Source organism: Artibeus jamaicensis, unplaced genomic scaffold (assembly GCF_021234435.1).
Source record: "Artibeus jamaicensis isolate MK-2021 breed Jamaican fruit bat unplaced genomic scaffold, CSHL_Jam_final contig_388, whole genome shotgun sequence".
NCBI lineage: Eukaryota > Metazoa > Chordata > Mammalia > Chiroptera > Phyllostomidae > Artibeus > Artibeus jamaicensis.
This window is the reverse complement of record NW_026521813.1, coordinates 8,147,441-8,168,918: the sequence shown is the minus strand read 5'-3', so window position 1 is coordinate 8,168,918 and position 21,478 is coordinate 8,147,441. Positions and strand designations below refer to the sequence as shown.

The following is a 21,478-nucleotide window of genomic DNA, read 5'->3' as shown; positions in this document are numbered from 1 at the left end:
TTGTTATAATATGTACACAGAAGGTTAGTATAGTAAGGTAATTTAGCAACACAAAAAAGCCTGGTGTCTTTTTTCTTTTTCACTTTGAGGTTGAGCTGTTAGCCTATTAGAAAGCCTATTTTCATTTCTTCACTAGTATAATACCATGGAATTTTACTGATAATTTGTGGCACCCCTGTTTTTGTAGTCTGAGAAGTTCTAAGTTATGGACATTTTAGTAGACTTTCACATAATGATAATTTTCTATCATTATTCAGATAAGCTTATATGTAAACTTCATTTTAGGCCAGTGAACTGAGAAATGCTGCACATGACAATTTATAAAATTAATCAGTATCAATCAGTTGATGGTTAACACAGAAGAAATCTAGAAAGCCCCAGGTCAAAACAGGAGACGACACAAACTTCACATTTAATCCTGTTCCCCTGAATGAGTTTGGGGTGGGAACCTCGACAGTGGGAGTGATGCTCAGTGCGGTGGATGAGGTTGTGGCTGTCAGGAAGCGTAGAGGCAGCAGAATTAGGGTCTGGTAGGATATCAGTGGATACTAGGCAGTAGGATTTAAGTAAAAGATTCATGGCCTAAGATGTGGTCACAAGTCCTCTTGAGATAATTGTGACGAAGTAGCAAACTAAGGTTGGTTGTGCAAAACCAAGGGAAGGTATATGTTGCCTTAATAAACATCCCTGAGCATTTAATGCTAAAGGATTCAGGGCTGTCTGCTGGGTATGATGCAGGAATTCTGGGAGTCCATGACCCACTGTGGATTCTTTGCTCTGTGCAGGAAAGATTGCAAACATAGAATTTAAAGTGAAAGATAGGTTTTTGGTGGAGCTATCCCACAGAAAGAGCATCCCCCTTTAGCAGAATTTGTTTCTTTTATTGAGGTCCATTTAATTGAGGGGTAGGGTATTCAATTAAGGGGAGGAATATCCATGGTCTTCCCCCGCAAGGGGTAGAGATTTCTCAGAGGAGTGCCCTTGGCTATTTTGTGTCCTTACATGGTCTTTTCACTTCTGGTCATGGTGGCTTGGGTGTGTCGTTTGGCATGCTAATGTAGAACAATGAGCATATAATGAGGCTAGGGATTACTGTTAGGTGAAATTAATCACCATGTTGGATTGAGTTGGGCTCTGCCAGTTTTAAACCATGAATCCAGGGGGAGGGGTCTTTTTTCTGGACAGCTCCTATAGCTTTTATTGATTGCAGCTGTTCTACACATCCCCTGTCTCAGGTACATCCCTTAGAGAAACACTTACTATGACTAAGGGCACACGTTAGTTCCATAGCTGATCCCCATGAGCCAGTGAAATCATCCAGTCAATGCAGGAGCTTTAAAGGTCCATGTCTGAAGGTGGAGTTACACCTTTTGGCTCCATTGGAGTTCCTCCTTGTGGGTGCCTGCCTGCGTGTGTGGTATGTGTGCCTGTAGATGTACATGCTGGAGGGGTGCATATGTGTGTGCACGTGTGCCTGCATGTGTATCCCACATGATTTCAGCTTCATTGAAGCCCAGTCAGTATTAGTTCAGGATATGTTCCAAAGCTCGTCTTTTCAATATCTTATTTCTCAGGAGTGGCATTCTTGCTTTGTGACTTTGGGCTGACCAGAAATTTTTGTCTATAAGTCCAGAGGTGAGCAGATGGATGTAGAGGTCGAAATGGGTTTATTTTCACCAGCAGGGATTGTGAAAAAGTGCATTTATTTCAATAAATTACAAGAAAAAGAAAAACAAAATATGGATTTAGTTAAAAAATCAGATGCTCCTGGAAAGTAGATATTTTTTCTTTGCATATTTACTCATGGCTCACTGGTTCTCTGGGATTTAACTAAAAGACCAAGGTGAATTAAACTATTGTCTGTTACATTCACAGTGCTTGAAGAAATGTATTTTATTAACATAAAGATAGCAAAATTTTAGCTAAAGTAGAGAATATAAGAAAAAGTTCTTTAATTTGCACCAAGGGAGAGATTAAACAAAATTGGAAGTCTGGGGGGAGGGGGAACCCCCACCAGATTTTAAATATTTAGTTAATTATGTGCGAACAGATGCAAAAGATATGAGCAAGTGCCTGTCTCTAGAGGATGACATGAGTAAGTGCTAAAATAAAGGTATTTAAGCTTGTCAAGTAATTGGTAAATAGCATATTAAGAATAGATAGAGCTTCACTGCAATGACTTCATTGAAAGACTATTAAATTTGGGAAATTCTTATATTAAGGAAATTAAATTACCTTTAAATAAAAAAATGCTTAAATAATAACACTGGTCTATAATTTAAGGGAATCATATGTCTAATAATACCTTAAAAAGACATCAGGTTGGATAATTCAGATGGAAGAAATTAATTAGAATGTGCATTGCTGATTTCAGAGTTTGCACATGCTTCTGGAAATACCTTTTTTGATCCACAGTCTTTATACAATAACCAAAATATAATAGTTATTAAATAAACTAGGATTGCTTTAGATTTTTTTTACACATGCAAATAAATGCTATTCAAATAAAATAACTAAAATAAAAACCTTGACAGTGTTCTCTCAAGTATAAGGTAGAGGAATAGTGAACAAATAAGTGAATGAGTGAATAAACATATATGCACATAAAGCATTTTTTCTTTGTTAAGTAGGTAACTATAAAGTTATAATTAGGGAATAGCTTTGACTTTTCATACTTTTCTCACATAAAATATGTACCATATCTAGTTTTTGTGTGATTATATATTTAATTCTATTTTATTATTTTTTTTTCAGAGCAAATAATATTCCATTTGACTTGGGTTCTAAGCCCATTGTTTTTCATGGGCTTATTTTAAATTATTCAGAGTGTAGTCTAATTTATAACATTAGATGTTTGAAATGTTAGTGAAAGATTAGAAATCTCCTTTGAGCATGGGAAACATTTGGTCAACATAAGTTTAATGGTCTCTTTAAAGACCAGATACATAATTCTCAGAAGCTAGAAGCCATCAGCAGTCTGAGTAATGATGAGGGTCATTTACGAATTCTATTCCAAGGTACTTTCAGAAGGCCAGGGATGAATGACAGTGGCAGAGACAACAGTGAATCATGCTACTTATTCACCTTCACCCCAGGGATCAGTTGAAGTGTTGTAAAATAGACAGAAATCCTGACTGACAGGGTCTTTTAGTCAAATATAAACTTGTTTGTGCCCACAAGGGACCCTGACCCTACACTGAAGAGTCAGGTGTCAGTTTCCTATTAAGTCCACGCGAACAGCTAATGACTAAGTGCTTCCTTTCACTGCACAGAGAGCCGTTATAGTTCAGATGTTTGAAGATATGTGAAGTATCTCATTGTGTTTACTTAGATATATTTTACATATAATGAACTTCATACATTTTAAATACATGGACCTGCAAAAGTATATTTTTATGTAGCCACCACCCCAAACACAGCATAGAACATTCCCGTCTCCCCAGAAAGTACCCTCGTGGTCTTTCATAGTCAGTCTTTTCCAACTCTCTGCCCTCAGCGACCAGGGTGATTTTGAATGTTAGACATTAGTTTGGCCTATTTTAGAATTTTACTTAAGTGCAGTCATACAGTGTGTACTCTTTTGTGTTTGGTTTCTTTTGCTCAGAAAGATGCCTGTGTGGTTCATCATTTGTTGGGTTTAAGTCCTTTTTGGTGCTAAGTAACCTTCCATTGTGTGAATATCCCAAAATATGGAAAGGATTTGAACAGATATTTTTCAGAGGTATATTTAATGGCCTAAGAGTATGTGAAAAAGATGCTCAGCATCATCTTTTGTCTAAGGAAATGAAAATTAAAGTCAAAGTGAGATACAACCGCACAATCTTCTAGAATGCTTACAATTAAAGCCTGGTAATACTGAGTACTGGTGACCAGATTGTAGTCTCATGTATTCATTGGGATTGGTGGAATGGTGTATCCACTTTGCAAAATAACTTGGCAGTTTATAAACTTAAGCATACACTTATAATGTGATGCAGCAATCTCACTCATAGATATTACACAGAAGAAAGCAAAACATATCTATACCTAGAATTGTTCATGAATATTCATAGCAATTTTGCACATAATAGCTCCAAACTAGAAATAAACCAGATGTCCACCATCGAGTGAAATACATTCTTATATAGATTTTATTTTGTTCTTGTACCTGACATTTGTCCTTGGCTAACTTAAAAAAGTGTAAAATTTTCAGAAATTTCAAGACTCTTTTTCAGAAAGAGTCTTGAAAAAATAGCCAGGTCTTTGTTAAACCAAAAATGACAACAGAATTCCATTTCATTTTATTCCTGACACATTAAAAGAGCAGTGGATTTCGGCCCTGGCTGGGTGGTTCAGTTGGTTAGAGTGTCCTCTTGTACATGAAAAGGTTGTGGGTTCCATCCTCAGTTAAGGCTCATACCTAGGTTGCAGATTCAATCCCCATTCAGAGGCAGCTGATCAGTGTTTCTCTCTCTCTGTCTCTCCCCCTCCCTTGCTCTTTTAATATCAATAAACATATCCTTGGGTGAGGATAAAAGGGAAAAAAAGCAGTGGATTTCTGCACTGTGTATGTGACCTAGGAAAAGCTAGTAGAGTATGATGCAAAGTGTTGCCCAGCCATGTCCTGCCTGTATGAAAATAGTTCTCTACGGAAAGTTCCCTTCTTCTGGGTCAGAACTGAATTATCTAGAAAATGAGGTGGACTATCACCCTGGCACAATTTGACTTTAAACAATAATGTGGCTTGTTTAGATTGTTCTGATTCCTCTCAGAATCTTTCAGTAATAATTTTTGTTACAAGTTTTTTTTATTTCCTACATTTCATAGGTATTAAATAAGAATTCAGGAATGGGTGTGTCAAGAACTCTTTGTTAGTTAGGTTGCCTTTTGAATCAGAAATTTTCCTGGAATTGTATTTTAATGGTGTGATTCAATTCTCAGCTCAGTGAATAGTAAATTTATATCAGTGTTGTCTTTATTGTAGTCATAGTCTTTTTTGGGGGGTTTGGGATTTATCCACAAATGAAAGTAAGCTGTATTGTTTGACTTCATGAAGGATGATGAATTAAGAGCCCTGTCAGGGATACTAATTGAGATGGTAGGAAATTGTAAGATCAGAAGTCAAAATTGTGGAATCCTTTACATACGGTTTTGTAATCCTACTTTTTTGTGAAATATGAATACTATAAATGTGAACCTTACTCTTACAAGTGAAACTGTGCAGATTAACTTCAAATTTCAAGCTGTTTCAAATGAATTTAAATTTAAATGGAAAACTCCAATATAGTGATTGTTTCCTAAGAGGACATCTGTTTTCTGAGATGTAGGAATCCTGTGGCTACATTTAGAGAGGAGAGAAGTTAGATTAAAAATGAACTAAAAGAAAAAAGGATTTTATAAGTATGTAGCTTAATTTTAGGTAATTAACATTGATATATTTTTAAGTCAAGGTTTATTTATACCCTGGAAAGGTTTTTTTTTTTTTTTTAAATTATACACACAAGAAATGTGTTACACCTGTCATTGTCTTTTTGTTGAAATGTAATCATTTAAAAAAGATTTTATTATTTTTAGAGAGGGGGAAAGGAGGGAGAAAAAGAGGGAGAGAAATATCCATGTGAGAGAGAGACAGCAATTGATTACCTCTTGAATGTGCCCCTACTGGGGACTGAACCTGCAACCCAGTCCTGTGCCCAGACCAAGAATTGAACTGGCGACCTTTCTCTTTGCGAGGTGATGCCCAATCTACTGAGCTACACTGGTCAGGGCTGAAATGTAATCATTTTTGCGGCAACTCTTCATTAATTGTAAATAAACCAGTAGTACCAAATATAAAGTTGTTTATCTTTTCTCTCCATCTTCATTGTTTCCAAAATTAAATTCCAGGGGGAATAAAATTAATAAACAGAAATTGCTCTTGAAATCTAGGCCTACCTGTTTCAAGGTAAAGTGTTCAAATCCTCATGTAAAGAGATTTTGAAGAAAGGAATAATAAAGCCATTGAGAATCTGCCTAAAACATTGATTCTCAGACATTTTCCACTAGGACTTTGGATTCAGGTTTTCTGAGCCCCTCGACAGCATACCCATAACATTGTGGCGGTCGTTGAGTGTTCTGGAGGAGCACGCTGAGACCGTGATTGTTTCTCTTGTGGGTGTGTGGAGGGGGGGCTTTGCAGCCGCCAGCATAGCCACTAACGGTGGTTCTCTCGACTCCACCAGAGGTTCTGCGAGTGATGAATATATGCACATGTTTGAACTTTATATGGAAATGATTATAGACTCAGAAGTTGCAGAAATAGAGTTCCATCAAGTGGACAGATGTCATAGGGGAGGGTTTGGATACAAGAAGGTGAACAGATGAGCCAAAGAACATGTATGCATAGCCCAGGGACACGGACACAGTGTGGTGAAGGCCTGGGGGGGGGCTGGGTGGAGGTGGGCAAGGAGTGGAAAATGGGGGACATCTGTGATGGTGTCACCAATAAAAAAATCAGAAGAGACAATGAAAGACATAAAAAAATAGTAGAGTTCCATTATATTTTTCACTTAGCTTTCTCCAAGATAACATTTTACATAATTGTAGTACTATTATCAACTAAATACTGAGCTTTTTCAATTTTCACCAGTTTTTACACGTACGCTGTAATTTTATAAAATTTTGCCACATGCATTGATATTTGTAGCCACCACAATCTGCATACAGAACTCTTCCACCATGCCTAAAAATATTCTCAGTGCTACCCCTTTGTGGCAACACCTTCCCTCCAGCCCTGGCAACCACTGATCTGTTGTTGCTGACTATAGTTTTATCACATTAACGATGTTGTGTATATGGAACAGGACTGTTATGTGTCTCCCCAAAACTCCTGTGTTGAAATCCTAGCTCTCACTATCTTGGAAGGTGACCGTAATTGAAGATAGGGCCTTTAAAGAGGTGATAGAGTTAAAATGAGGCTGTTTGAATGGGCCCTGAACTGATGTGACTAGTGTCCTTAAAAGGAGGGAAAATTTAGGCACACAGAGGGACATCAGAAGTGCACATATACAGAGAAAAGACCGTGCGAAGACATAGAAGGAAGCCATCTGCAAGCCAGAGAGGCCTCAGAAGGAATCAACCCTGCTAACACCTGGATCTTGAACTTTTAGCCTCTAGAACTGTGAGAAAATTAATTTTTGTTGTTTGAGCCACACAGACTGTATTTTGTTATTGGCAACCCTAGCAAACTAACACATAGACAGTCTGTAACCTTTTATCATTAAAACATGTGAGAAAGAGTGAACCAAGAGGGCACATCTGACTGTCTCCACTCTGGCCAGGATAATGACTTCAGACTTTGTTTCCCCACCTGGTGCCGGGCTCCCGTGGGTGCCTTCAACAAGTATTTGGTGCAGTTTCGGGCAGGAGAAATGTCATTTAAAGGAACTACTGTCATCCCTGATAAAAGGAAAGTGCTCATGTACATCCAGCAGAGGGACTACTCCCTCACTTCTGCTGGAAGGACAGGATGCCTGGCAACTTGGAATAAGATTTGATCTTCCCCGACCACTCTGGGTCCAAGTGCTTCCTGCAGTGCCCCATCGGGAGGCTGTACATGCTCAACGTCAAGGCCGGAGACCCTTCTTCTGGATGCAGGAGCCCAAGACGGACCAGGATGAGGAGAACTTTACGAAGAGCCTGTTGAGGAACATGAGCCACAGCCAGCTCATGCGTCAGACCTGCTGGCGTTGGAGGACCAGGTGGGCTGGGGGCTGGGGACCCTGACTGGGCCAGGCCTGACCACCTTACTGGGGAGCGGAGGGCCTCCAGAGAGGAGCAGCTCTTCATCCAGCTCCCTGAGTCAGTTGGCAGCTGTTATCCTGTCCTCCACCTCTTCCGCCCACATCAGCCCATCCCCCTCTGCTCCAGCAGCTGCTGGAGCCCTGGCTCAAGTGATGGAACCAGCACGGCAGCCAGCCCAGCCCAGCCCAGCCCAGTCCATCCCATCCAGCCTAGTGATCTCCAGAGAGCATGCTAGCCGCTGTGAACGTGCCGCCTGGGCCAGGAGGAGTCCAGCAAGTGGACCTGGCCAGTGTCCTGACGCCTGAGATCATGGCACATATTCTTGCCAATGTGGATGTCCAGGAGTGCCTGCTGCCCTACTTGCTCTCTCGAGAGTCGCTGTCCCAGACCGCAGAGGAGATCCAGGGACACGCTGACCTCTCCCCAGTTCCTGCAGGCCCTGGGCATGTTAAGCGTGGCCTTGGTCTCTGGGCAGCCGGCTTCCCTCGTGTTCCGGTTTGGTCAGTCCACGGAGGCTGTGCAGGCCGCCAACAAGGGTGATGTGGAATCGTTTGCCAAAGCAATGCAGAGCAGTGCCAGATCAGAGCAGGGGGGCAACGGGAAGGACAAGAAGGACAAAGATGAGGAAAAATAATTTAGATTAAGTTATTTGCTGTCTCTTACAGGGTGATGTTCTCGGCTGTGCGAATGAGCGATGTTTGTGGCCCGTTGCATGCCCTCAACAGCTCTGCCCCAACTTGCTAACAAATAAAAGTCTTGGCTTTTATCTGAAAAAAATTTTCAACATAATTCTCCATCCAGTAGTGTACCAGTAGTTCCTTACATTGCTGAGTGGCATTTCATTAGTGGGTGTCCCACAGCTTGTTGATTCATTCACTTATTAGAGGGCATTTGGGTTGTTTCTAGTTTGGAGTCATGCTGAATAAAGCTGCTGTGAACATTCATGTACGAGTTTCTGTGTGAACATATGCGTATTTCCTTAGGATAATTGCCTAGCAATAACTGCCAGGTCCTGTGGTAACTGCACGTTTAACTTTGGAAGAAACTGTCCAGCTGGTTTCCAGGCCAGCAGAACCATTGTGTATTTCCACTGGCAATGTGTGAGTTCCATTCGTTCTGCATTTTTACCAGCACTTGGTATTGTCAGTATTTTTTTTTATTACCATTGTAATTGGTGTATTTTGGTGTATTAAAGCCATCTAATTGTGGCTTTAATTTGCATTTCCCTGAAGCTAAAGAGGTTTAACATCTTTTCATTTACTTATTTGCCATCCTTGTGCCATAATTGTTTCTTACTGTAGTTCAGATATGCAGAGCATGGATTGCAAACCTAGAGTCAAGGCCAGGAAATTGAAATTGAGGTTAGATGTAAAGGACATTTGGCATTACTGGAAGTGGGATACTTTAAGAGCCGGTGAATTGTTAGCTCAGCCACAATGAAAATTATCCATTGAATTAAATTCTGCAGTTGGGCTTTGTCCTTGGTGTTGTGCTTTGTAATATTGTGTTAAGAAAAATCAGTGCTTGAATCACAAGTTCATTTTGCTAGAGACAGTTAAAATGCATGAATGCTACTCATGAAGGGTAATGGGTGAACTGATTTCTACCTCTTTACACATTTGGTCATAGTATTATATGGGTTAGCAAGTAGCTAGTAAAAACCAGAATCCTGAAGACATGGGACTAAAGGTTGAGTTTATAAATAAGTAATGGAACTTAATTATAAGTTCAGAAAATTGCAGAAAGCAATTTTATACAAAAATGTTAGCTTTTAATTTGAGTTTCTCAAATCTTGAAAAGCTGCTACTGAGAAAAGCAAACTAGATTATTAGACGTAATACATATAATTAAATTCCTTAATGTAGGTTTTGAAGATTATTTGGATAATGAATAATTTTTAATGTATTCTCTGTTGACTTCAGGCATTGTCTTCAAATAAGCTTATCCTAGTTTTAATGGAACTGATTGCAGAAAACCAAAACAAAACCTTTTCATGTTTTGAAGATGTATTATTTTAGTTCAGACCACTTTCTCGCATAGCACGCATCCGTGTTGTGGAGTGTGTGGAAGGCAGTTTGAAGGATGAGCGCACGCGGGTGCACGCACACCAGGCGGTATTCCTCCCGCCCCTTTTGTTTCCCTTTCCCCCCATTGGCCCTTTGTCCTCATCTTTTCTATCTCCTCTTTTAATGTGTCCACATAGAAACTAGTAAATCAGTGTTCTTAGGTCTGTGTCCTCTGTGGCCCCAAGGAGAACCTACTCTGAGAAACAGTGATTTTTCTCAGGTGGTCTATGTAACTAAATCACCTTTGCCCATTTGTTACTTAGTAACTGTGAGCTGCTTCGGTGCTGGTAAATAGGCTTCCCCAAAGATCAGGTCAAATTTGCCTGTTTCAGTCTTCAGTAACTAGACTGTCTTAATGTACTTTTAAAGAAAATTTGAGCAGTTCATTTTTGAAAGGCAAACCTAGGTAATAGCTAGGGCCTAAATGATATTTTCATTTCAATACCACCCTGTTGTGGCCCAGATATAACGTTGATAACTTTATTGTGCTTATCTTATCTCTCTTCCACTTCCAAACATAACATTGCCTTATTTTTCTAAAATATGTGTGTGTGTGTGTGTGTGTTAAGTTTTATTTCTCTGTGCTTTGAACCTAAAATCATAGAATTGCATGAGTAGTTGTGGGTGCAATTCATCAAGATGGAAGCAGACTTTTTAGATTTGGGTCTGCATTAACATCTGGTTTATCACAGGAACTGTAAGATATTAAAACATCCTCTTTCTCAATATAGATATAGTCTGTTCCAACTAATATGTTATCACCAGCTTAGCCTTTGTAAAAGTAAGATGAATGGGATGAGTTTTTATGAAAAGGAGAAGAAATTAGATTATTAAACTTGCCAACTCTTGGAATAAATGAACTTGGAAATACGAGAAATGAAAAAGCATAACTTTTTTTTTTTGGTAGAATATACAGTTCCTTTCATGAAAGAAATTTGCTTAGTTTCTAGTGAAAATGGTAAAGCCAAAAAATTTAGAAACTTTGGTATGTTAAAATACCAAGAATGGTATTGATGATACATTTTTGTGAGGTAGGAGGAACAAAAGGTATTGGGAGGCCCGACCTTTCTATTGTGAAAGCTGAACAGTGGACACTCAATAGCTTCTTAGAGAATGGAAAGAAAACTTGTTTGCCTAGATTGTAGCCAACTAGCAAGTAAAATATTTGCATTTAAAAAATTCCACAAATAGAGGTATAGTATCATTAAAATAAAAATTTAATTTTTCTATTTTATTTTTAAGACTAATAGTTAACAATAATTTGAAAAGAATTTCTATAATTCACAGATACACACAACAGTATTTTCAGTATTTTTAAGAGCCTTATAGGATGGGAGGGAGGAGGGGAGGGCTGGCGGGTGGGCTGGGATGTGAGTAAAGGGCAGAAAACTGTACTTGAACAACAATTAAATTAAAAAGAAGCTAAACAAACAATAAAAAGAGTCTTATTACCTGCTTCACAAGATGTTAAGCTCCTTTAAATTGCTAGAGAATTTTGAGGAACTGAGTAGTTAGTCCTTTGTCATTGAAATAGTAGGTGGTTGAATATTTGTTTATCTGATTTAAAAACTAAATTTTGCTGTGGCTCAGCGGTGTTAGCAGAATGCCCAGAGGATGTTCCACTCCTCACTATAACTTAAACAGGGACAGTTACCAGGGGAAGTTAGGAATTTTAATTAACAAAACAAGCAGTACAGCCTTTTCTAAATTCTACCATTAGTATTGCCTGCTAAATGAGGAGTTGGCAGCCTGAGGATCCATAGACCAAATATAGCCAGCTGCTTATTTTTGTAAATAAAGTTTTATTGGAACACAGGCACGCCCATTCATTATGTATGGTCTGTGGCTTTGGTGGCAGAATTGAATAGTTGTGACAGAGACTGTGTGGGCTTCAAAGCCTATAATATTTACTGTCAGAATGCTGACCTCAGTGCTAAATGATAGCAGGAAAAAATGTGCATAGATCTTAGATAAAAGATAATGCAAATGAAAGACTATTTTTTAAAAATGATTTTAAAAGATTAGAACTTGTTCCTGGTTAAAAAAAATCAAGCTATCGCTCTACACGGAAGGGAGAAGGGCCAGTGTGTTGGTAGCATTTGCAATCCTTCGACAGGCAGTTTGTCTTCGGCGTGGAGCACGAGGTATGGAATGAGCTGCACCTTAACTAGCGGTCACACACAACCTTAAACAGCCGCTGACTAAGTGGCTGAGTAAAGGTGACAAACCAGTGTCTTTTAAGGAGTTAACAGTTAAATTATACAGGACTCTCAAAGCAGGTGGTTAGAACTATTTATTCCCGTATTTTATTTTGTTGCCTCACAGTCTGTATAGCAAGTTATCTCACTTATATTTTATGATATGAAAACCAATTTTAATATTTTCCCTAAACACGGAGGGAGTCTGTTATGACACATGTAGAGAGACGTGGTTCTGAACTCCGCTTTCTTCGCTTAATAGTTGTGTGGGCAAGTAACCTAATTTCTCTGTGCCCTAGTTTTCTTTTTTTAAAAATTTACTTTTTAGTTATAGTTGACATCCAAGATGACATTATTTTCAGGTATACAACATAGTGATTATGAAGTGATCATCCCAGTAAGTTATGCCCTGTAGTCTTCTTATCTGTTAAATGGGGGCAGCAATAAGATGTACCTCATAGGGTTGTTAGGCGAATGCATGTGAATGTTGGGTTAGCGCAGTGCTTGCATATGGTGAATGCTTCATTTATGTTGCTGTCAGAATGCTTTACTTTTATAGTACTTTATCGAAGCTCCTCCAGTCAAAAGGTGGCAGCCTCTGCAATTGAAAGCATTGTGCTTGGATGAAGGTTAAAAAAATCACAAGAATTTGCCCTGTAACCTGGGCTGTTTCTGTACCTGCAATAACTGGAAAGTGATGTTATTCATATAAAGAATCAGAGTTGAAAACCAGCTAAGAAGCTTCATTTCTGAAGTAAAATGGAAGTTATCCGTGTAGTACAATCAATTTTAATTGCTGAGTGGTAAATTAATTGAGGCAAATGTCTCTTGTAATCCCTTGATTGAACTTTTTTCTTTCTGTTGCTTGCCTTCTGCCATTTAAATATTTTTCTCCACCAGCTTGAGTTTCTGAAAGTGTGGTGGACTTCTTGACTTGTCAGATTCCTGGTCTTTGCCCTGACCTGACTGAGTCCAGATCTTTAGGGATGGCCTCCTCCCTCCGCCTACTTCTTGATTCTTATACACACCAAAGTTTGAGAACCAAATATGGGGAATGAAATGATTTGAAGTACAAATCACTGAGTACTCTGACTCTTTCTGTGCTTTTGGTAAGAAGCTAGACTGTGGAGGAGATGAACACCATTGAGAGCGAGCCAATTTCTGCCAGTGTCCCAGAATTTGCTGAGGTCTGAATAGGGACTGTGGAGGAAGAGCATTCAGGAGGGACAGGAGGTCTCACCTCTGTGACTGTTCTTACCTCTTTCTCTCTTTGCTGGCCCGAGACTGCCTTCCTCAGATTACTCCTTCCCCTTTAAGCTTACACTGTACTTACCCTGTTAAGACAGCCAGATAATTTCAACAGAACTTGGGAGATGAAGTAGAAAACAAGTACTTAAAAGAAAAGGCAAATGTAAATACACACTTCTGAGATAAGGACCTCTGCTCCTAAGAATCCTATTGAAAGGACTGGAGACTTTATCGATCCTTTCGTTCTAACACTTGAGGAGCTGATCTGACTTGCCTGCTGGCTAAATTTTGCCTCCAGCCTCTCAGGGGTGCCTTCTTCCTTATTGCCACACTGAGGCCATCTGCCTGCTCATTTTTCTTCACTTGAAGACAGTGGCCACTCCCAATTTCCTTTTAAAATTTCCAGACTCCATAAATCTTTTTAATTTAGCTTCAAGTGTCTCCCCAAATTAAGTATTTTTTTAGTAGATCAGTGGTGACCAATACTCAAAGAATCATAATAACTTCTAGGTTTTCTACTCTTGTACTTTTCTGGAGCATTCCATTAATATAACTCCCACAAAATGAGTTTTCCTTTCCCTTCCCTTTACTATGCCTCGGTATAGGAAAGTTATCGCTACATAACAGTGTTTTATCTGCATGTTAATTTGTTGTGTAATTGTCTTCGGAATTAGATACAATAAAGGAAGGGCAAGGTTGTTCTCTGACGTGCAACTTCTGGTCCTCATGTTGCTGATGTTGAGAGTTGCTCAGTGACTGTCACTGTAAAATATGCATCTGTACTAAATGGCAAAGGTGTTGCCAGGGAATCTGAATGGTGATAGGGGCCCTTTGTATGTCTCGTGCCTACAGAGAGACCTGCGCTTAAACTATTGCATTATATTTTTAAAAAATCTCTAAGGAAGACAATTTCACAACCTGTCATGGTAATCTCTTCCTATGTTTAATCAACATTATAATGCTGATTTTAATACATTTCCCCTGTACCACTATCAAGCTCTATTTCACATGAAGTTTCTCCTAAATAGTTTTTAAATGATGATTGATTAAACTTGCAGTCCATCCTGACTTTGAGATCTTTCATTGCTAGCACCTTTGTGTGACTAGACATTGCCCACATTGCTCTTTGGGCATTTATTCTTCTAATCTATCTATGGGCTTTATTATATTTCTTGAGTACAGTAATTGATCTTTTTTAATTTAGAATTCTCTGGAGCTGCTGATTGATTGTTCTGTCAGCAATAGGCACATTACATTCAGATTCTAGCAAAATTATGCCACTCTTTCACTAATAAAATTACATCTGAGTTCAGCTTGTAAGTTTTATTTTATTTTTGTGTATTTTGCTGTAAAGTCTTTTATTTTGAAATTAATTTTTTTATTGATATACTGTTACGGTTGTCCCAGTTTTCCCACCTTTTCTTCCTTTCACTCAGCATTCCTCCCTCTCTTAGGCGGTCCCCACACCATTGTGCATGTCGATGGGTCCTGTGTACAGGTTCTTTGGTTGCTCCATTTCATATACTGTACTTCATATCCCTGTGGTTCTTCTGTAACTATCTATTTGCACTTCTTAATCCACTTACTTCTTCGCCCATTTCCCCATGCTGCCCATCCTGTCTGGAAATCATCAAAAACACTCTCCATGTCTGTGACTCTGTCTCTGTTTTTCTTGTTTGCTTAGTTTGCTTAGTTTTTCAGATTCAATTGTTGACAGATACATATTTATTGCCATTTCATTGTTCATAGTTTTGATCCTCTTCTTTTCCTTAAGTAAGTCCCTTTAACGTTTCATATAATAATGGCGTGGCGATGATGAACTCCTTTAGTTTTCTGTTGTCCGGGAAGCTCTTTATCTGCTCTTTGATTGTAAATAATATCTTTGCTGGGTAGAGCAGTCTTGGCTGTAGGTTCTTGCTTTTCACGACTTTGAATGTTTCTTGCCAATCCCTTCTAGCCAGCAAAGTTTCTTTTGAGAAATGAGCTGATAGCCTTATGACAACTCCACTGTAGGTAACTAACTTCTTTTCTCTTGCTGCTTTTAAGATTCTCTTTATTTTTAGCCCTTGGCATTTAATTATGATGGGTCTTGGTGTGGTCCTTTTTGCATCCATCTCGTTTGGGACTCTCTGTGCTTCCTGGGCTTGCATGTCTATTTCCTTCACTAAGTTAGGAAAGTTTTATTTCATTTTTTTTTAGATAGATTTTCAATTTCCTGCTCTTTCTTTTTTCCTTTTGGCACCCCTACGATGTGAATGTTGGAACACTTGAATTTGTCCCAGAGGCTGCTTATGCTATCCTCATTTTTTCTGGATTCTTTTTGTTGTTGTTGTTCTTTTTTTTTTTGCTTCCTTATGTTTCAGATCATTGATTTGATTCTTGGCTTCATCCACTGTACTGCTATTTCCCTATAAGTTGTTCTTTATGTCTATTAGTGTGTATCCTTCGTTTCTGACTGGATTTTTTTTCTGCTGTTGAGGTCCTCACTAAGTTCCTTGAGCATCCTTGTCACCAGTATTTTGAACTCTGCATCTGATAGATTGTTTATTTCCATTTTGTTTATTTTTCCTGGAGTTTTGATCTTTCATTTGGACCATGTTTCTTTGTCTCTTCATTTTGTCACCTTCCCAGTGTTTGTTTCTATGTATTAGGTAGAGCTTTAACTCCATGTCTTAGTAGTGTGGCCTAATAAAGTAAGTGTCCTGTAAGGTCCTGTGACACAGCCTTCCCTATAACCCAAGTTGGGTACTCAAGGTACACATTTCATGTGGACTTAGTACACTCTACTCTTGTAGTTGAGTCTTGGTTGCTGTTGGCATGTCAGTAGGAAGGATATACCCAGGCTAGTCAGCTGCAAGGATAGGCAATGACCACTGAGCACCAACCTCCACTCTCTGTGGATAATCAACTATGCGGGAGCAGGGTGGTGGTGCTCCAACATAGTTGGAGTTATCTACTAGGTGCACAAGCTCTGGGGTTTCCTGGGAGTGCAGGCCAAGAACACAGGTCAGCCCCCACCTGTGTTTTGCCAGGGGCAACCGTGTCTGAGCTGTAAAGCAATCTGAGATGGCTGCTACTTGTGCTGGACTTGGAGATTTCCCAGCAAGGCCAAGCTGTGAATCTAGGCCAGCTCCTGCTACTGCTGGCCTGGAACCCCTTAGCAAGCTGTATGGGCTCTGGGGACGTCACTGAGCTTGGCTGTTGCTTGTTTTAGAGGATTTAGGAAGTTGTGAATCATGAGCCAGGACCAGCCATTCATAAGGAAAAGCAGCTTGGCTGAGTTCATGAGTTGAATGGGGTAGAGTCTCTGGGGATCTCCAGGGCAAGGGCAAGCAGTGTTAGCCAGGTTGATGGGGACTCAGATATTGCACCAGCCTGCCAGCTCTGTGGCTCTGTGGCTCAATTTCTGACCATTTTGAGTGATGGTTATTCTGTATTTTAGTTGTAATTTTGATGTGATAGTGGAGGGAGCTGCCATCTTGACTGGAAGTCTGCTTATAAGTTTTAAATACTTTACCCATCTCTCTCTTGTTTTGTCCCCATCTCCCCATCTTTTCTTTTCACGTTTCTTTTTTCTTTGGATTCACTTCCTCCTTTCTCACGTATTAGAATGGGAGGAGGCTGATACTTGATAACAGAACTTTTGCTGAGTTTGCCAACAGTAGTATTGACTGGGTTGTAGTTTTTAAGAACCATGGGGACAGTTTTATTTCTGATGAAGAGGATTCGAAATGAGTAAAGGTGTGAAAAAAACCACATCATATCTAATAAGTCCTCATAAGGTCCCTAAGTCTCTTCCAGAACATAATGTAATTTGTCGGCTGTCTGCCTTTGTGAGCTGCACATGTCATTAATCATGAGAGAGACAAATTCCTATTTAAATGTTTGATCATTTGTCTTCAGAAAATGTGATTTTCAACTTTCCTAGACTCACAAAACTTATAAGCAGTAATGAGTTGGATTCCCATTGGCAGTACTGACCACTGAGGAGTGTTCATGAGTGAAATACAGACTGACTTGACTTAGATTGGATGCTGCTCACTCAGCCCTTAGGGCCTTTGAGTTGTGCATTAGGTTTGCATGTTGATGTGCAAAGGACCTGTAATGAAATGTATTTCTGTGTGGTGCATTTCATGTAAAGGTTTAACTCTATTTTGTCATTGTGATAAATAGGTTTATTTTTCTATTGGCCAAGAATTTGAGTGAAAGAATTTCTTTTATTTAACTAAATCGCACAAGCCCTCTGAGTCCTGTGGATGTGTATCTACCTAACAAAAATGACTTCGTGTACTGGTTTTGAAATTGAAAGAAAGTGCAACTACTTTAAGATGCTGTACTTTTTGTGACTGCAGTTTTCATACAGCATAATTGTACAGCCTGGGCATTTTAGTTTTTGCTTAGGGGTGAGGCTTTGGGTTGCTGTCATTCTTCCCACCTTTATGAACTCATTCTTTGTCTTTTTTAAATACTCAGTTTTTACCTGGTTGACTCTTATTTGTTCTTGCTCAAGCTTTCTTTCGTACCCTTTGCCTCCCAGAGGTGGGCTAACAGAGGTGCAGAAAACTTTTTGGAAGAGAGGATTAAGACCTAGATTTCATTTTCATTGTAGAATGTTATGAGATACAGTAACTGAAAGAGAGTGATCTGTACTTGAACAACTAACGAAGATTCTTGGGAAGGATTTTTAAATATCTCCCTCCTCCAACTCTGCAATTTAAATGGTATTGGTCACTAAAATAAGTTAAATGTTTTCCTAATAGCATTTAAAAAATTGGCTTTAAAAAGTCTGTTTTCAGTTTTGAAATATTTTAAATGCAGTCTTTTGTCCAAATTAATAAATTAAAAATCCACTAGTTATTTTTCTCAACTGTATGATTTGCTTTTTAAGATTTATCCCAAAACTTTAAGAATGATAAGATTCTTTTTTTAGTAGCAAATCAGTGGCAAAAGTTCTTCCTTGTTGAAATGTTCAGATTTATAAGCTTTAATTTACTACTTTGAAATGAAAAGTCCTTCAGGAAAGGTTTTTGTTTGGGGCTAGGTTCAAATACTCTTGAATGTTAGGGAATGTGTCAAAGGAAATGAAGAGCTGGAAAATTGTTATTAAAAATCATATAGGAAGTGCTTTACTGGTTTTTACAACTGGAATAAAGAAGCGATGACCTCTAAAATTACCAAGCCTAGCCTGCAGTTGTAACTTTCATTGAGCTTGATGAATATGAGCATATTTTAAAATTAAGATATTTCAGAACTCACCCTAATTCTGGGTATCGGTGCGTAGAAGTTGTATTACCTCAAGCATGAAGCAAAATGGAATACATTTTAAATGCTCCTTGAAAGAGTTATGTTAAAATGATTAGTTTCTGAAATGTGGAGAATCTCATGGAGTTTAAGAGCAGTGTTCGTTTATTTCCAGGGAAGAGTGGTCCCTGGCCCTCTAGGTATATCACCCACATTAATAAACTCTGCTTCTTGCTTTTGAGCTTTTTAAGGAAATGTGACATCTTAGGATAGACATCACTTAGTCACTGTTGATTTTTTAAGGGAGTTCAGCAGCTAGGACTTGGATTTATTATATGGTTTAGATCAGACTCTTTTTTGTTGTTTTTGAAAATTTTTAATTATGAACAAGTTGACTTTGGATTTGTGTTGACAGGTATATTATCTCTTTAATGGAAAAAATTACATATTTATTTTAACCTTTAAAAATTATTTTTCAATTACAGTTTACATTCGATGATATTTTGTGTTAATTTCAGGTGTACAGCATAGAGGTTGGACAATCATACACTTTCCAAAGAGAACCCTTGATGTTTCATGTACTTACCTGGCACCAAACATAGTTACTACAGTATTATTGACCAACTTTACATCCCCATAACTATTTTGTAACTTCCAATGTGTACTTTTCAATTTCTTCACTTTCTTTACCCAGCCCCCCAAATCCCCTCCCCTCTGGCAACCATCAGTCTGTTCTTCGTAACTATGAGTTTGTTTCTGTTTTGGTTGTTCATTTATTTTGTTCTTTAGACTCCACATAAAAGTGAAATCATATGCTATTTGTCTTCCTCTGACTTGTTTCTCTTTTATTTAATTGAATGTAAATGAGGCAAACCTTTCTCAGAGAATCAGACGATTCTCTCTATCCTGATTAGTAGTTTGAATTATTTTATTGCCTTTGTCCTATGCTGAGAGGTTAGACTGCCAGAACTTTGAGAACAGACATTTTTCTTCTAAAAACTTACATGAATTCTATCACATCGTGTGCTTTATTAAGATTATGTAAAATATGTTTAAACGAGATTCCAAAATTTTAGTCTCTAATAATCAAATATTGTAGCTGACATGTAGAATTTTTTGAAGCAGTTTTTAGACGAGATCGGGCATGTTCAGGGTGGTACGGCTATGGACTGAAGTATTTTTTTAAAAAGCTAATAATGAGATTATCAATTCCAAATTCATTCTTATTTCTAAATTATTTTAAAGTGAGTTTTGAATGATCACTGCTCATTTAAAAATATTTAAAATTACGTATGTATGTATACATACACATATGTTTAAATATGTCTGTTTGCTTTTTCTGATGAATAGAATAATATTGTGTTTTCTTTGGAAATTTCAGAAAGTACAGAGAAGTGCCAGTATGAACATCAGAGTAATTTAGAATCCCATCACATGGAAATAGCCACAATTCACATTCTGGCAAAGAGCTTTCCATTACTTATTCTAGCTCAGTTGCATTTTATGTTTAGGAGAATCTTCTAAGCCAACACTTCCAGTCGAGGATCTTATAAACAGTCTTGGATTATGCATGGACAGTAAGAGAGAAATGCATTAGTTACTCTTTTGGGGAGTAATTGCAGTTGTTTGTCGACAGCTCTTCTGAAGTTTGAAGCATATATGCACATTCCTCCAGGCCCTTGGCTCCAGAGTTTTCTCCAGGTTGCAGGCTATCCCGTACTCTAATCTCTTCTTCGTGCAGTCTCGTGTCTTTCAGGGAATACCTTTGACTTCTCACTGGCAGCACTTTTAGTGATTCCATCAACAAGTTTTTATAGTAACTACGTTTGTTGACCAAATTAAATGGCTTCCCAGTAGCCTTATTTGTTCTTCTCTATGAAGCTCACTCTGTTTAAATTTTTTTTTGCTATAGAAGTTCCCACAGGAAAATCTTGAAGTAAGACTTTTCTATTTGTCTTTTAACAGTAAAATTCAAATAACGCCCTTGTGTAAAATAAATATAGAAGAACGAAACCATGCTGGTTTGCCATAAGCAGCATTAGAACCTCTCATTGAACCTAATAATCAAGAAGTGTCTGCATCTCTTGGCAGCTTGGTGAAGGTGATTGGAATTACAGGTGGTTATTTATTGTTTGCCGAAGTAAAATACACTGTGTATTGTTTAGTAAGAGTGTGTGATACTGTGTTGATATAGCTACACTGGTCCCACTGCTCATTAACTATGTATTAGTGTGGGTTTTTTCACATCTCTACGTACTCTTTCATTCTCAAGCATAATTTAAGTAGAAGCCCAGTCAAGAGAGCCCCCTGCCAGTTGTCAAAGCCGTGGCTCCCTTGTCTGTGATTTGTACATTCTCCTGGACTTAACAGTCAACACCTTTTCATTCTAGCTCTTCAGAGCTTACCAGAGAAATTGTAACCTAGAGGATATTATGTCCAGTGAATTAAGTAGTCAGAAAAAACAAATACCATATGATTCTACCTATGTGTGGAATCCAAAGAACAAAATAAATGAACAAATAAAATTGAAACAGACTCATTGACTCAGAAAAGAGCGGACTGGTGGTTGCCAGAGGGGTAGGGTGTGGGGACTCGGTGAAAGAGGTGAAGCGCTGAAGAAGTAAAAATGGGTAGTTATAGAACAGTCATGGGGATGTAAAATACAACATAGGGAATGTAGTCAGTAGTACTGTGGTAAACTGTTTGGGGGAAACACATTGTAAAGTATATGATTGTCTAACCACTCTATGTGGTACACCTGAAACTAATACAAAATAATATTGAAAATAAACTGTAACTGAAAAATAAAAACTAAAAATGCAAAAAAAGATAGATTCAGTGAGAGAAAATGAATCAGTGCATTAAAGATTTTTGTACACTGAAAATAATGATTCCTATGAGATAGATAATAACATATTATAGTATTAAATGGTTTTGACGTTCTTCAGTATTTTGTTTGATCTA

General features: G+C 38.3%; 1 protein-coding gene and 1 pseudogene across 2 annotated transcripts in view; both read left to right on the top strand.

Moving 5' to 3' along the window:
* Window positions 1-8,395, top strand: part of LOC119042663 (proteasomal ubiquitin receptor ADRM1-like) — a 29,043-nt pseudogene extending 20,648 nt beyond the window's left edge.
* The window catches only part of PRIM2 (DNA primase subunit 2), a 283,700-nt gene that overhangs the window by 82,663 nt on the left and 179,559 nt on the right, over window positions 1-21,478 (top strand). The gene's annotated exons all lie outside the window — the stretch shown is intronic.